The 16,254-nt window shown below is 35.3% G+C and overlaps 1 long non-coding RNA gene across 1 annotated transcript; it reads left to right on the top strand.

The window, feature by feature from the left end:
* Positions 1 to 3,160: 3,160 nt before the first annotated feature.
* On the top strand, positions 3,161 to 6,230 carry LOC108584562. Its single transcript, XR_001899776.2, has 2 exons — positions 3,161 to 3,808; positions 6,079 to 6,230. It is a non-coding gene; the product is annotated as an uncharacterized LOC108584562 (long non-coding RNA).
* Positions 6,231 to 16,254: the final 10,024 nt, after the last annotated feature.

The following is a 16,254-nucleotide window of genomic DNA, read 5'->3' as shown; positions in this document are numbered from 1 at the left end:
GTCCTAAGCAAATACATCATGCATATTCTATTCAGCAAAATTGAAATTCTTTTAGTTGAACTTAAATTCCTTTAAAAGCAGCTCAGCAGCCATCTACTTATAATTAACTATGCTTCTCAAGTCAGGTATCAAATTTCCCAACCAAACACATAGGTCTCTTGGAAGATTTTAGTCTTTCATAAGCAAAACAAAATGTGGTTTTTTGTCCAATTATGTAAGTTGTATTTAGAAAATTCTTATATATACATGCTGAAAGAATATTCTCATATATAGGCTTATGTATGCATACTCATATATATAATGTATTAAGAACATCCTCATATATATGCTGAAAGAATACAGAATATAAATATGTAAATATGTTTTTCATGTTTAACATGAAACATATATAATACATTATTATATATGCTACGTATGTAATGTATTATTATATATTATATATAACATATGTAATATATTATTATATATTTTATATTACATATGTAATGTATTATTAGGTATTATATATGTTACATATATAATGCATTATATATAATATACATATATTGCATATACTATATAGTAATGCATTATATATGTAACATGTAGCACATTATTATACTATATATGATGTTGAGTATGTATGGTGTTATATATTTTATTGTATATACTACATGTACAAATTACAGGACAGTATGTTAGTTGTTATTGGAGATAAATGCAAATAAGACAGCATAAAGCATTGTAACTGTAGGAGAAAACATATAATTCCCATAATTATAAATGTAACTGAAGACAGAATGTTATGTAAGTTTGTGAGTGCTAATTAATAGCATTATTTTCAACTCCAAGTACTTAACCAACTGAGAAACTTACTCTGGAGTCAGTTAGAAAATCAAATATCAGTTGTTTCTTTTTCTTGTCTTCCTGATAAGGCTAAATTAGAGGATGGAATGAAAATGAGCCAGCTGCTTTTTCCATCAACTCACCTTACTCCATTTCTAAATCTTAAGATCTTTTGGACTGCCAAGCTGAAATTCCCTGGGAAAAATATTTCCCACCACATCCAATTCAGAAGAAACCGATAAATAAAATCTACCTAGGAGCAAATGAGACTTCAAGTCTATGCAATGAAAAATTATAAAACAGTGAACAGATCTCCATTCCTTATTGCAATCATATAGTCTTCTAGTCTAGGACCATGCACCAAAACCATTTTAGATTTAATCCCTGACTTGTTGCCTTCGAGCTGATACATTCAGGTGGCAAGAATTCTTAGTTCCACTAAGAATGGCTAAGAGGTAATAAATATTCAGGCCAGGCGCGGTAGCTCAAGCCTGTAATCCCAGCACTTTGGGAGGCCGAGACGGGCAGATCACGAGGTCAGGAGATCGAGACCATCCTGGCTAACACGGTGAAACCCCGTCTCTACTAAAAAAATACAAAAAACTAGCCGGGCAAGGTGGCGGGCGCCTGTAGTCCCAGCTACTCGGGAGGCTGAGGCAGGAGAATGGCGTGAACCCAGGAGGCGGGACTTGCAGTGAGCCGAGATCCGGCCACTGCACTCCAGCCTGGGCGGTAGAGTGAGACTCCGTCTCAATAAATAAATAAATACATAAATACATAAATAAATATTCAATAAATACTGACTGGGGATTGTGCACCAAAGATAAAGACTTAATTATAGAGACTCAATTGAAAAGGCTAGAATTTGAACTTGCACTTCAAAATTTCCAGAAGGCCTCTCCAGAGCCACAGAATTGGCAAGAGAAGAAGATTCTCACCATCCTCAGGACAGTCAAGAACAAGAACAATAAAATGTAGAACTTTGAAATTCAGAGATTAAGCTGTAAGGCGAACCTACACAGAGAACTAACATGAGCAAACATATGGGCAGGGCAATCTGGTACTCGCGGCACTTAAGTTTAGGATATAAATTGAGATAAGTGTAAGAAAGTAGGACAAATGGCTTTTTAGTGTAATTTGAATATTATCAGATGAGAAATTTTAATTTAAGATAATTTCATTTGTGTATTAAACTGTTTAAAATAGTTTAATAATCAATTTTGTTACTATTATTAAACATTTAATTATTCTTTTAACAATAATTTGAATATGTACTTATAGTATTACTTAACTATTTTTCTAGGCAAGTTAATTTAGTTCAATTATCCATTATTTAGAAGCAGAAGTAAAAGTTAATATTCAAATCTTCCATTTCAACCAATACCACATTATTTTACCCACATATTTTTAAGATCTCTTCTTCATCACCAAGAAGAGGCCGTGAACTATGTATTCATATCCTTCCCAACATGGTTCAGGTCAGAGTTTGCCAATGAAAGGCACTAATACAGGATTAGGAAGGTAGAAAAAAATGGATAAGCCATTATTTTTCAGAGGTAGTTGTGATCGGACACAAGTTTCCTGGAGAGCTGTGGAGATCCACCCATGTTGTCATTGCCCAATTTCTCCCTGAACATTTAGAAAGCTTCTACATAGAACCTACAGAATGGGAGAGAATATTTGCAAACTATGCACATAATAAAGGTCTAATATCTAGACTCTATAAGGAACTTAAACAAATTAACAAGAAAAAACAAACAATCCCATTAAAAAGTGGGCAAAGGTCATGGACAGAGATTTTTCAAAAGAAGACATAGACATGCCAAACAAGTAAATTTTAAAAAAATGCTCAACATCACTGATTATTAGAGACATGCAAAGCAAAACCACAATAAGATACCATCTTACGCCAATCAGAATGGCTATTATTAAAAGGTCAAAAAATAAATTGCTGGCAAGGTTGTGGAGAAAAGAGAACGCTTGTACACAGCTGGTGGAAATGTAAATTAGTTCAGCCATTGTGGAAAGCAATTTAGAGATTTCTCAAAGAACCCAGAGGCAGAAATATTCAACCCAGCAATCTGATTATTGGATATAAACCCAAAGAAATATAAATCAGTCTACATTAAGATGCACTGATATGCATGTTCATTGCAGCACTATTCACAATAGCAAAGATATGGAAACAGCCTAAATGCCTGTCAATGATAGACTGAATAAAGAAAATGTGGTACATATACACCATAGAAGACTATGCAGCTATAAAAACTAATGAGATCTTATCTTTTGCAGCAACATGGATGAAGTTGGAGGCCATTATTCTAAGTAAACTAAAACAGGAACAGAAAATGAAATACCAAATGTTTTTATTTGTAAATGGCAGCTAAACTTTGAATGCATATGGATACAATGAAGGGAACAACAGACACCAAAGCCTACTTGAGGATGAGGGGGTGGAAGAAGGGAGAGGATCAAAATACTACCTATCAAGTACTATGTTTATTACCTGGGTGACAAAACTATCTGTACACCAAACCCCTGTGACACACAGTTTATTTATATGACAAACCTACACATTAACCCTTGAACCTAAAATAAAAGTGTGGTTTTTTGTTTGTTTGTTTGTTTGTTTTTAAACGAAGAAATGTAGCAGTTTTTCAGGGAGTTGTTGATAACAACATGCTTCCAAACTCTTGGTTGAGATAGTAATGGTGAACTTTCTGAACTCTGATTTCTCAGTTCTTTCAATATTTTTCTAAATCTCAAAGTCCAATTAAATTCCATTCCTGCTCAAAACTGACAGGTCATATTATAGTTAGAAAATGAACAAGAACTGTGTTCTGGTTCACTCCAGCCTGGGCCACTCCTGACCTGGGGCTGCCTACGCACTGCACAATTACCCTTGGCACCCAGGCGAACCAGACACTGGTAGTGGCTGGAACTCTGTGGGACTGCCCTGTCCACTGTGGCCCTGGAGGATGAGGTAAGTGCTCTCTGGACTATGTACATGGCCTGGCTCAGTTCTCAGTATGTAAATTCGCAGACCAATATGAATGGGTAACAACTGAAAATGGTATCGGAACAGTGGGAATTGGAAGGTTTGCACAGGAAACTTTGGGAGATGTTTATTATAGTCTGCCTGAAATTGAGACAAAATTAAACAAATAAAATGAATTTTAGACATTGGAAAGTGTGAAAGCTGCTACTGAACTCTGTTCTCCTCTATCAGGAGAAGCAACCAAAATTAAAGAAGCTCTTGCAGAAAATCCAGCACTTGTCAACAAATCTTGTTATGAATAGGGTTGATTGATGAAGATGACACAGAGTAACCATTAAAAGCATGGATTAATGAAGGAAGAAATATATAAGAAATATGTGAAATCAACTAAGGAGTAAAAATGGAACCCTTAAAAAATCTATTCTGAGAAAAAGTAATGGAAAAAAAAAAAAAGGAAAATAAACCAGATATAAGATAATCAAGTAATTATTAAGTTGATGTTTTAGGGTTACATACCATTCTGAACAAAATAACAAAAAAAAATTTAATATGGTAAAACTTACACTTGTTTTCCTTTTAGATATATTATTTAATTAATATGCCATTTCAAACCTTTACAAGTATGCATTTTTAAAACTACATTCTCTCTTTTCTTAATAACAGTCAGCTATTGAAAACTCACAAATCTACCAAGTTGACCTTTCTGTTAAATCTGTTGAATTCACTTGATATAATTAAAAACCATACATTGTAAAATAAAGTATAGAATCAAACTTAGTGTGATTAGCATATGATAAAATGATGATTAATATAATAAGTCTTCAAAGCTTTCCCTAAAACTTTTGATAAATCAAATAATATTTTAGCTCTTATCCTTGCTTGATGAACACACATCCTAATTCACGATAATCAACTTATACTGTATAAAATATCTTCAGAATATTCTACAACAATTAGTGATTTTATATTTGAACAGTACCATATTCCACCTACTTATCTATTTGCCTAAAATTAAATAATCGGTCCTCCTTTGCAAGTATGCAAATGATTCTCAGAATGTAAATTGGTAATATTTCTTAAATTACACTTTTAACTTGATTTTCCCATTAGAGTTAAGGCAAACTCTTCATCCTACTTTTTTATTTTCACTCTTTATTTCTCTCTTTCTTTCCCTCTCTCTCTTACTCTATTATTTTTGTCAAAACGTTGACTAACATCAGAGATAGGTTTGTAATTATCAACTGTGGAAATGTAGAATGATGTTATCTGCATTTAACAATGTTATTATTTACTCTCTGGCTCTGATTCCAAATAGTATGCTTATACAAATACCAAAGGTTTGCTGTGAGTGTTTACTTACTCACATGCGTATATAGTATAAGGTCTATATTTAGCAGTTCATCCTTTATTAAAGTAAAATTTTACCAATAACAATCACATAAATGGTTAACTGTTACTTTCTCTAATAAAGCAATCTTTATTTATCCTCTTCAACTCTACCACCTAGAAGACATAAGACTTGAGCACATGAACTAAGTTACTGAGTATTTAGCACAGTAACAAGACAATGATTAATGCTCAGAATAAGAGGATACATTTATAACCATCAGTTCTTCAACTGCTCTTTGAATGCTTTTATATTTCTTTGTTTTGTTTACGGGACAAATAAATATTTAGTACTATAAATGAGATAGCAGCAAGCCATATGTATTGTTCCTGCTCACTGAAGCTAGAGTACATTTTAAAGTGTAGATATAACCATGTCACTTACTGTCCTAAAATTCTTAATTGACTCCCTTTCTTCAAGATGAATTTAAACCATCTTATTAAAGGCTTCTGACTTGGATGCTTTGTCTTCCTCCCCTGCTTCATCTCTTTACTCTTTTCAGTAAAGTATATCTACTGGGTTGACTTTCTAGTTGAAGGCAGTAGAATTCATTCAAATTAGTTTAAACAGAAAAGTAAGTTGCTTTCTTTTTGCAAAAAGGCCCCCTAATATGCAAAAATGGTAGTAGAAAAACAGTAGGAAAAAAAGTAAACCACCATTTTTTTCCTCTTAGTATTCACAAAAAATAACTAAAAATGGATCAGAGATCTCAACATAAAAACTAAAACTAAAACTCTGAAACTTCATGAGAAAAATGTGAGAAAATCTTTGCAAATGCTTTAGATACAACACAAAAGTAGAAACAATGAAAGAGTACTATTGATACTTGACATCTACAGATGTTAAAATGAATAAATTTCTTTTTTAGGTCAATGATACAAAATGGAAAAACCAGAAACAGACTGGAAGAAAACATTTGCAAAATATGTATCTGGAAAAGGATGTGTATCCCAAATATAAACTCATTTTTAGACTCAGTTGTAAGGTAATCAACCTATTAAAAAGAAATATGCAAAAATGTGAGCAGCATTTCACCAAATATGTTGTGTGTGTGTGTGATGCATAAGCATGTGGAAAGATACCCAACATTATTAATCATCTGAGAAATACAAACTAAACCATAAAAATACATCATCACATGGTTGTTAAGATGGCTAAAATTACAAAGTTTGCTAATATCTAGAGTTGTTAAAAGTGTGGATCAACTGGATCTCCCATTCATTGTTGGTGGGAATATAAAATGCAACGCTCTATTGGGAAATAAATAGTTCGGCAGTTTCCTATTAAGTTAAATATACACTTATAAACAGCCAATGATTCAACTCCCAGATATTTACCCAGCAGATATGAAAAATATCCATACAGAGCTTATATCCACATAAAACTTATATTCCCCACAATGGAAAAAAAAAAATCTCTGCTTTAGATCTAGTTATTACAGAAAGTCTGTATAAAAATGCTTTAACTTAAAGCTTGTTTGGCGGGAAGAAGCAAGCCATGCCGAAGCTAGGAAAAACATTAAACACTAAATAAGTAGCTGGCACAAAAGCTCTAAGATGGGAACAAATGTGGCTAGAAAGAAAGCTAATATTTCTTTAGAAGAATTAACTAAGATGGTTATGGCAGGCAGTGAAATTTTCAAGAAATAAGGAAGCCATACCAAAGAAAATTCTAAAGCCCAGTTGTAGAATTAAAAATCAATCATCAGTATTTTCCAACAACAGTGTAACTAAAAATATTATAAGCAACAAATAACAGTATTCTGACTTCACAAATATCCAAACTATGTGTTTATATTATAATTCCTTCTGTATGTATACAATGTAAGACCTCCCTGTATCTTAAAAGCAATGATGTTAATATCAATACTGGCAGAAATAACTTAACTGGTATATAACTAATTGTCCAGTCTAGTTGGGCCCGGTGGTTCACACCTGAAATCCCAGCACTTTGGGAGGCCGAGACAGGTAGATTACTTGAACCCAGCAGTTCAAGACCAGTCTAAGCAACATGGCAAAACTCCGTTTCTACAAAAAATACAAAAATTAGCCTAGTTGGGCATGGTGGTGCATGCTTGTAGTTCCAGCTACTCAGGAGATTGAGGTGGAAAAATCAACTGAGCCCAGGAAGTAGAAGCTGTAGTGAGTCGTGATTGCTCTACTGTACTTCACCTTGAACAACAGGGTGAGAACCTGTCTCAAAAAAAAAAAAAAAAAGTTCATTCTAATGCCATTCTATTTTGCTCTACATTTGGGGTATATTTTATTTCATAGTTTATTATTTTCCCCTCCAGGAGTTCTAATAGTTTTCTCCTTGACCTAAGGTCAATCCACTTTTACCATATTCTTATCGTCTAGTGCAGAGAATCTCCCTTTTTGTCAAAGTACTCTGATTGTTGCTTTTTATTTGTCTCAGAATGAATGTTTTCTATATGCCTGCTGCAATGCATATATTTTCCTGTGACTTATTTTCCTTGAACTCACCGATTAGAATTTCTCTTCTATATTCTTTGTTTGTAGTTTTCTTCCTTATTTGCTATAATTCACCTTCAATTAACTTGTTTGGCTAAAGTATGTGAAAACAAAACCTTTGGAATTCTTGCACATGCAAAAATATTTCTACTATGCTCTCACATATGTTTGTATAATATGTATAATTGTTTATTGTACATATTGATTAAAGATTTAAAATTGCTTTCTATTAGAAGCTTAATTCACTGTCCCCCAGTTTCCTATTTGGCTTATGAAAATTCATGCTTTTGATGCTAATATAGTTTTGGCAGATTACATCACATTTCTGGTTAAATTAAGTCAAAGACAGTTATTAACAAAGAATCTTAAAGTGTGAATAATGAAGAAATTTTCTCTGATAAGAAAAAACTATCTCTATTATCTCATTCTAAAAGTTATTGGCTGTTACTTAATCTGACTCAACTTTCCAAAATAAACCCTAATAAACAAACATTATTCTGTGTTCAAACTAAAGCAATTCATATAGTTTTTCCCTAAAACAATAAAAAGTGAGACACAGCCTTCTGTAAAATATAGTTCTGACCACGTCAGTAAAAGGTAAACATATCTTGAATTCCCATCTTCTTAAAACTGGATACTTCATACTCTCATGTCATCATTAACGTTGATGACAAGGCTAAGGATAGATGTTTGCAATTTTGGTTAGGCGTTGTTACTTCTAAATCTCAAGCAGTCAAGCATGAACACATGTTGACTTTGGGACACTTAACCAAAGGATTCAAACTCCACTGGTAATGAATGATGTAAAGGCAAAGTGGCTCTTCACAAAAAGCAGAGAAGCATCCAGCTCTCCACATACTAACCCTGTGTTCTACTCCAAGGCATTCTGCTGCATCTGCTCAGGGTGATGACTTTTCCTGCAGTAGCCAAATAATAGGAGATGCGTTTTAGATTGGTTAATAGGTAACACATACAGTTAAACAGAAGGAATAACTGCTAATGTTCAACAGCAGAGTCGGATGACTATAGTTAACAGTAATGTACCAAATCTTTCAAAATAGCCAAAAAAGAGGACTTGCAATGTTCCCACCATACAGAAATGATACATACTAGAGGTAAAGGATACTCTAAATGTCTTGACTTGATCATTACACAGTCTATGCATGTAACAAAATATCACATTTACCTCATAAATATGTGCAAATATTAGGTATCAATAAAAATAAATAAAATATAAAATAATATAATTCTCAAGAATAATTTTTTTAAGAAAACAGGGACAAGATAACATTGATTTTTAGTTATAATTTTTGTGAAGAGTTTTTATTAAAAAATATTTCAAGTAATTTGATTAAATATATTTTATTCATTTCTGACTGAGTTCACAAGTGCTATAAGTTTACATGGAAGTTGTTAATAATTACATGTCTCTTATTCCAGAATTACAAACAACTAATAAAATTTTGCTTTGGAATCTCACAAGTTCAAATGTAAGAATTTTTATATTTTTGCTTCCCTGGAACCTACTAAACAGAAACCTTCAGTTTATAAAATTTTAAAGTTCTCTCTCCAGATCCTGCAGAGCTATATTATAAATGATGGTGGAAGCTAATATTACAATGAAAGGCAAATTCAGTTGTTATAATTATTAATTTTCTCTTCATTGGGAAAGTAAAAACCCATGCATTATGCCTCTACACACATATATTTACAATTTCAAAAATTAGTTTAAGATAATGATAGAAATTACAGAATTCACTTACTAAGGATAATTAAATAAAACTAAAACAAACCAAAAAAGGATAACAAATACAGTAATGTCCGTGACAGGATAAAGTTATGTATGTCTAGCCCATTAGCGAGCAACACATTTTTCATTTTAAAAATATGCTACCTTAGAAAAACAAAATGTGAATAGAGCTAGACTTTACTTATATACCTTGATCAAAGTAATTGCTTTCATATGAATAAGCAAGTTTTAAAGTAATGAAAGGGAAAAAGAATTTCCTATCTATAAGTTGTGTAAATACATGTGAACCTCAATTGATCAAACAATGTTTCTACTGAAGCCTTTCTATGCTGAGCAAAACTTCAGTATATCTATTGCTACATTATTCTTTCCAATAAAAATTTTAAGTAAATTCGGCATTTTTCTTAAAATAATTTTCATAGGATATTGCTCATAGTTTAATGCTTCAAATGGTGATAAAAATCATGATTTTTATGGAAGGTTGAGATAAAGAAGAAAAACGATGTATTTAAGTGCAAAAGAGGACAACAAATCTAATGGACAAAAAAAGCATAAGTAACATCTCAAATCCACAAATGGTGTTCTTCTAGAATCTTCATAAATCACTCATTATTTTGAAGTTTTAATATAGGAAGGTGGCTAGCACATACTCAAATGGCTCCATAATAGATTTTATCTTTCTAGCTGCAATAGCTCGTTCAAAAATTACACATTCCAACCAATTCAGAAAAAGTATACATATTATTCCTCTTACAATTACTATGAATATATATAGTCTTTACTATAACTATATATCTGTACATTTTGTACAGACAACTTAGGGAACTACTAGGCTCTGGTAAATTCATCACGTGCATGTTTAGATGTTTATTCGGCCTCTCAAAGTGCTGAGATTACAGGTGTGAGGCCGTTTTTATTTCTAAGAGCAACACTAAATAGATTGTATCTTTCCTTTGAGTAGTTCATAAAATATAAAATCGCTCTTCATTTTTTATCTTTAATATAACTGTGATCAATTTTTATGAGACTGTCTTCAATGACCCTGCCACATATTGAGAAGCCTATGGTTATTTTTTTACTACTTATGATGCAAACCTCATTTTCTTTTTGTGTTTCTGTTTTCCCCCAATCCTTGCTGGTTTGTTGTTTATCTGTTCCTGAGAGCATTTTGTTTCTGAGTCCTTTGATCTTTTGATATTAGCAGTATATCAGAAAAGCCGGATTTCATTTGAGTATTTTTAAAATTTTATGGAAAACGCTGTATTGCACTGTGATGTATTCATTATTTTTATGTTCTTCTTTTGCCTTTTCTTAGTCTAATTATTTTCCCTTTATTTTTATTCTTAATGCATTTTTGGATTTGCCCAGTGTCTGTTGTGATTCTTAGTCATATTATAAGTTGTTTCTGTATGAGTTATTTGTGAAATATTGTGAATTCATTAGCTGTTTATATTGGGCATGCATTAGGGTTGAGCTGTAATCTATAGGAAACCTTCCCATCAAATGCTATATCTGCAGATATAACTCACAGGCAATCTTGCAAGGTATTTTTTTAGGCTCAGTAAACTCCATATCATATAGAATTTGTGTTCTTAATTTAGTCTTTCCTTTTTCTGTTTTCTGACAGAAAACAGTTATTGAGCTTTCTGCAACATATTTTGCCTGGCACTGTTTCTTTCTCTCTCTCTCTCTCTCTTTTTTTTTTATTTTCAGAGATGGTTTTGTCACTACATAACCAAGATTCAAGTACATTCTCTTCCCCACTAATGTGTCAAACATTGATCTTGTTCCAAAATAAGAGCTTATTTGTTTTATGCCTAAGAGTTAACCATCTGCTTTGATAACTTTTGCCCTTTCTCTTTCCAAAGTCTGAATGCTTTTGGCTCTTTCCAAAGCCTAATGATCTTGTAAGTATATACCTTATCCCAATCTGGTTTTACACAAACTATAAGCCAAACTTTATATGGTGTTTTCAAAGAGTATAGGTGTTCCTTAATTACATATAAAATATTTTGTCAATCACCTGGTTATTTGGGTTGGCTTCAGAAAGAAAGACAAAGAGAATGCTCTACATACTGTGTTATCTTACCTCAGTGGTATCAAACAATTTTTAAATAAATAATTTGCCATTCATTTAAAGTTAAATGAAATAGGGCATGACATCAGCAAGACAGCAGGATAGGAGTCCCCAGGCTTCACTCCCTCTTAGATCCAATGGCAAGAGAAATGGATTTCTTTGATTGCACAGCCTCTCTCACAAATTGGCGTTGAACCACACACAGAAAATTATCCTGGATCCATGGTTTGTACAGTGGGAAAAGTGTGTTGGAGATGGACATTCAGCTTCCCCACTGTTCTGGGACCCTTCAGAGAACACTTCACTCCTGTCTCATCCCACAGGAAACATTGGGATACTGACAGGGCTGGATTAACTGCGGTCAGTTAGAACCAAAGAATGAAGGTGCGGTTCACAGTGAGTAGTGTGCAGATCATGGCAATTTCTCTGCCCTTGAGCCAGCAGAGGTTCCACACCAGAGAAACTATCCAACATCATCCTGCAGGAAGCATAGTCCACAGGTCTTTCAGGCATCAATCTGTAACCATCTTCCAGCTCTTCCCCAGGATGACCAGCAACTGCAGGTCAGTGATTACCTGCAGAGTGAGCATTTGCCCTGCCCAAACCCAGACAGAAAGAAGTAAACAAACTAAGTCTCCCTTTAAATCTTCCCCAGACTGGCTGGCAACTGCAGGTCAACAATTACCCCCAGGGAGAATTTTGTCCCACCCAACCTTAACTGCTGAGTGGTAACTCTGACAAACTTCGCTGCTCTGCTTAAGTCTACCGCAGGCTAGGAGTCAAGCCCAACACCATGCATAGCAGTGGAGCATAGCCATTGGTTTCACTCACCCCCGTGTGGCTGAGCAGCAACCCCAGAGACCTAACCAACCCTGATGCACAGCACAGAGCTCTGCTCAAGTACAGATTTTAAATAAAAATACTGTCTAGCTAGGGGAAATAACTTGCAGCTCTGCTGAATTAAAGACAATTACAGAGCCTAGCCAGCAGCTCCACATGATGGCAGAGTCCAGCTACTGGTCTCACTAGAGCGTGAAGCACGGTCAGTAGTATCGTTTGACCTCAGAGTGCACAAGCAACCCACTCTAACTAGAGAACTCAGTAGTCAGGTCTGCTGTCCAGACTTGCTACCAGCCAGCCCATCCGTGATCTCAGGCTAGACTAAATAGTAAAGGTCTATCGCCTCCAAAAGACACTTCCAAAAAATGGAAGAAGTGGCTACTTCCTCAACATAAAGAAGTAGGAATTATTTTTCAAAATTAGGGAAATATGACAACAACAAAATAAACTAATGAAGCTCCAACAATGTACCTAGATGAAATGGAGATCTTTAAGATTGCTGACAAAGGATTGATAATGGTCATGTTAAAGGATTTCAGTGAATGCTAAGAAAATATAGATTGAAAATTAAATACAATTAAAAAAAAGTGAAGAGCAAAAGGTTGGAAGGGTGCAACCAAGTGATAAAAATGAGTATCAGTAAAACTCCTACAGGTGCAGTTAGGGGTTCTGTTCCTCTGCTTCATCGCGTTGTAACTGTTTTGAGTTCTTTTTAAGAAAAATTGAGATCATACATTCTATTGAACATTTGTGTCTGAATACTGTGATTAAGAGTAAAGTTTCAGTTATCACGGTACAAAAGATATTTGGATTTACAGAAACAAAGAAAAAGAAGTAAGAAATAGCTGAGTAATGTTTGCCACTGGCCAAGAAATTGAATGATAAAGGGAGAGGCACGGGATTTCCTCACATGCTCAGGATGAAGCTTTGAGCCAATTTTATGGGACTACTAAGTACATGGTAAATGACGGGTTATATTTAGCTGAAGTATCACTAGTTGAACAACAATAACTAACAACCTCCATCATTACTATAATTTTTCTTCTGTGGTTACTTGAGATCAGTGTAAAAAATACAGTACACATTTCTGGCATTTTTTTCCAAATGGCCTTCAATATGTACTTACAAATATTTTAGTTTTTGTGTTTAGACATCTACTCTTAGCTAAATGCTCATTCACATGCTCACACAATTCTGTTAATTTTTGAATATGTAGAGCATTCTGCTTCTGTTTCAAATAGAACTTAAAGTAATCCCCTCCATAACCATAAAGCAGTAATTTCACCAGAAACCTAGCTATTTGGGAGAAATATTTAACTATCTGTTTTGATGTTTAAAGATGATGCTATGACTGATGACCTAACAGTATAGCGTTGGTGAGGAAATACTAATTGCTTTTTTTCTTTCAAAATTTTTTCTCCTGCATTGTACCAAATATATATCATGATAAGTTTGCTTTATTGTAAAATTTTATCTTTCATAATAAGCAGTTGACATATTATTTCATCCACACAAAATTGAATACTTTTTTATTGAATACACACACATCTGCAACTAGAGACATTTCAATCAGTCAAATTAAAATCAACTTCCTCTTAGATAAAACATTATTGTAATATTTTCCAAAATCATGTTCTCCACAACAAATCTAATTTGTTCAACCACCCTTATTTTTCTTCAGGGTATCTATAATGTTTCCCCAAATGTGCTACTGATTAGATTTTTTTCTTTATTTCTAGAGCATGGAAATGTGTCTCTTTTCAAGAAGGCGTTTGTATTTTTAATAATCACTTAATTTTTTAAGTATTTCTTTCCTCTTGGGTATTATTTTACTCACTATTTTTTAAATCACCAGTGTGCCCTTCTGTATAGAATTAAATGCCTTACACTTTTGTTTCCTTGAGTATTCATTTTTTTTTTTTTAGAAAATTAAATGATAAACATAAGCCAAAGTCCTATTGCACACTGGTACAAGGGGAGAAGCTTCTGAATAAGCTAGTTCAAAAAAACCAACATTCTGAGGTGATTAAATGGACAGAGAAAAATTTTTAAATATTTTTTATTACATTAGCTGTAAGACAAAATATATATGGTTAAATATTGTAAGATTCCTGACAGCTTGGTGACATATAACTAGCTTTCTTAGAACACAAGAAAATTTGCTTAAAAATGTTAGTACTAATCAGCAATTCAGGCCCCAGCTGGCCCAAACCCCACTTGCTGGTAAGGGACTGAGATGACTGGGGTACTTACAACAGAGCTTCAGAGGAATGGTACTTAGGGGAAGGCAGAAGCTGGGCTGAAGGAAGAGGAAGCTGGGAATGCTGCATGGGGCTACCTTGCACGAGAACTCATTTCCTTACTCCTGACTGTGGGTGAATAGGTGAGTTGAACTGGCAAGAGCAACCTGCTCTCATCATGAGCTTCTAGAATCCCAGAAGGAGGAAACCCCTTGACCACCACAGACACTCAACTTGACAGGGAGAGCTGCTTAAAGTGATATGGGCTACACTTTAGCTGATGAGGAGCCTACACAATTTGGTGAAGGAGCTTCTATAGTGGAGTATGGGCAGGGATACCCCTGGGCTCGATTTGCTCTTGAAGGATATTTTAGCCCTATGGGAACTGGTAGACCCGAACTCTGCAAGGTGGTCTTGTCTATCAGACTGGCTTGTCTGACCTGAGAACCCCTTGGGCTACAGACCTCTCCTGGCCCCACTTACTTGCAGGACAGCCTTGGTTACCCTGGGGGCCCTTGTTGTAGCTACTGCACTGGAGGAACATGCCTGAGCAGCAGACAGCTCCAGTGGGGTGGCCCCCCACCATACACTAGCCAACTGGCTCCCTGACAACACTGCAGCTTCCCCCAGTCCCACAGTCACCCCCAATATCACTTTTCCAGTGCATGTGTGTATGGCAGGTTTTGCCTTTCTTGCCTTATCAGTGCATGCGTGTGCCAGCACCCTTCCCTACCACTGCTGTGGTGGGAATGCACTCCACTCCTCTTCCCGCTGCCAGACAACCACTGCAGTCAAAATATTGGCAGATACGGAGCCAGCAAGCCCCACTTCTGCCAGCACGCAGTCCTTGCGCCAAAACTACAGAGAATGAAACTAGGCACAGAGAACAGCGGACCCTTCCTCATCATGACCCACCTCACCTGCCTATGGCACATTGAGAGTGCACAGAGACTTGAACCCACCAACACCCCACCCCTGTCCTAACACTACCATCCCTAGTGCAACCATGCAGGCCCTCTTCTCCTTACCCCCCCAACCCATTCTACCTTCACCACTGTGGTGAACACCAGCACAGAGGCGGGCACCCTGACACCTACTAGCATCCTCCTGCAGCCAACGTGTGCACCCTGTCGTGTTGCCACTGCCACTGCATCAGGCATCTGCAAATGAGGATGGATCCTCTTGCCATCGCACTATGAAACACACTACACTCTGATGGGCTGACAGCACCCATCAGAGTGTAATTACTACTGGTCCCGAAACTGCTCTGCACCCGAGTGCCTTGGATTCTTAACTTGGAGGAGTCAGAAGACGAAGTCGTGGCCTGATACAAGTTTCTCAGAGTTAGAGAATGAAATCCAGGAGTTGGGGGCTGAGCATTGGCCCCCTAAAATCTTCAAGATATGAAGCCCTTCAGCTCAACCCACCTTTCACCACAAACACTCAAGGTCATGAAATAGGATAAAATAAAATAAAAATCCAAAGATCAGCAATTTCAGATAATGAAGAAACATCAGCTCACCAAGATGAAAAAGAACCCACACAGGAAATGACAATTCAAAAAGCCAGAGTGCCTTCTTTTCTCCAAATGCCTGCACTACCTCTCCAGAAATGGTTCTGAAATTGGCTGAGATGGCAGAAATGAAAGAAACAGATTTCACAATAT

This window comes from Papio anubis, chromosome 1, assembly GCF_008728515.1.
Source record: "Papio anubis isolate 15944 chromosome 1, Panubis1.0, whole genome shotgun sequence".
NCBI classification, from domain to species: Eukaryota; Metazoa; Chordata; class Mammalia; order Primates; family Cercopithecidae; genus Papio; species Papio anubis.
This window is presented reverse-complemented; position numbering and strand designations above follow the sequence as displayed.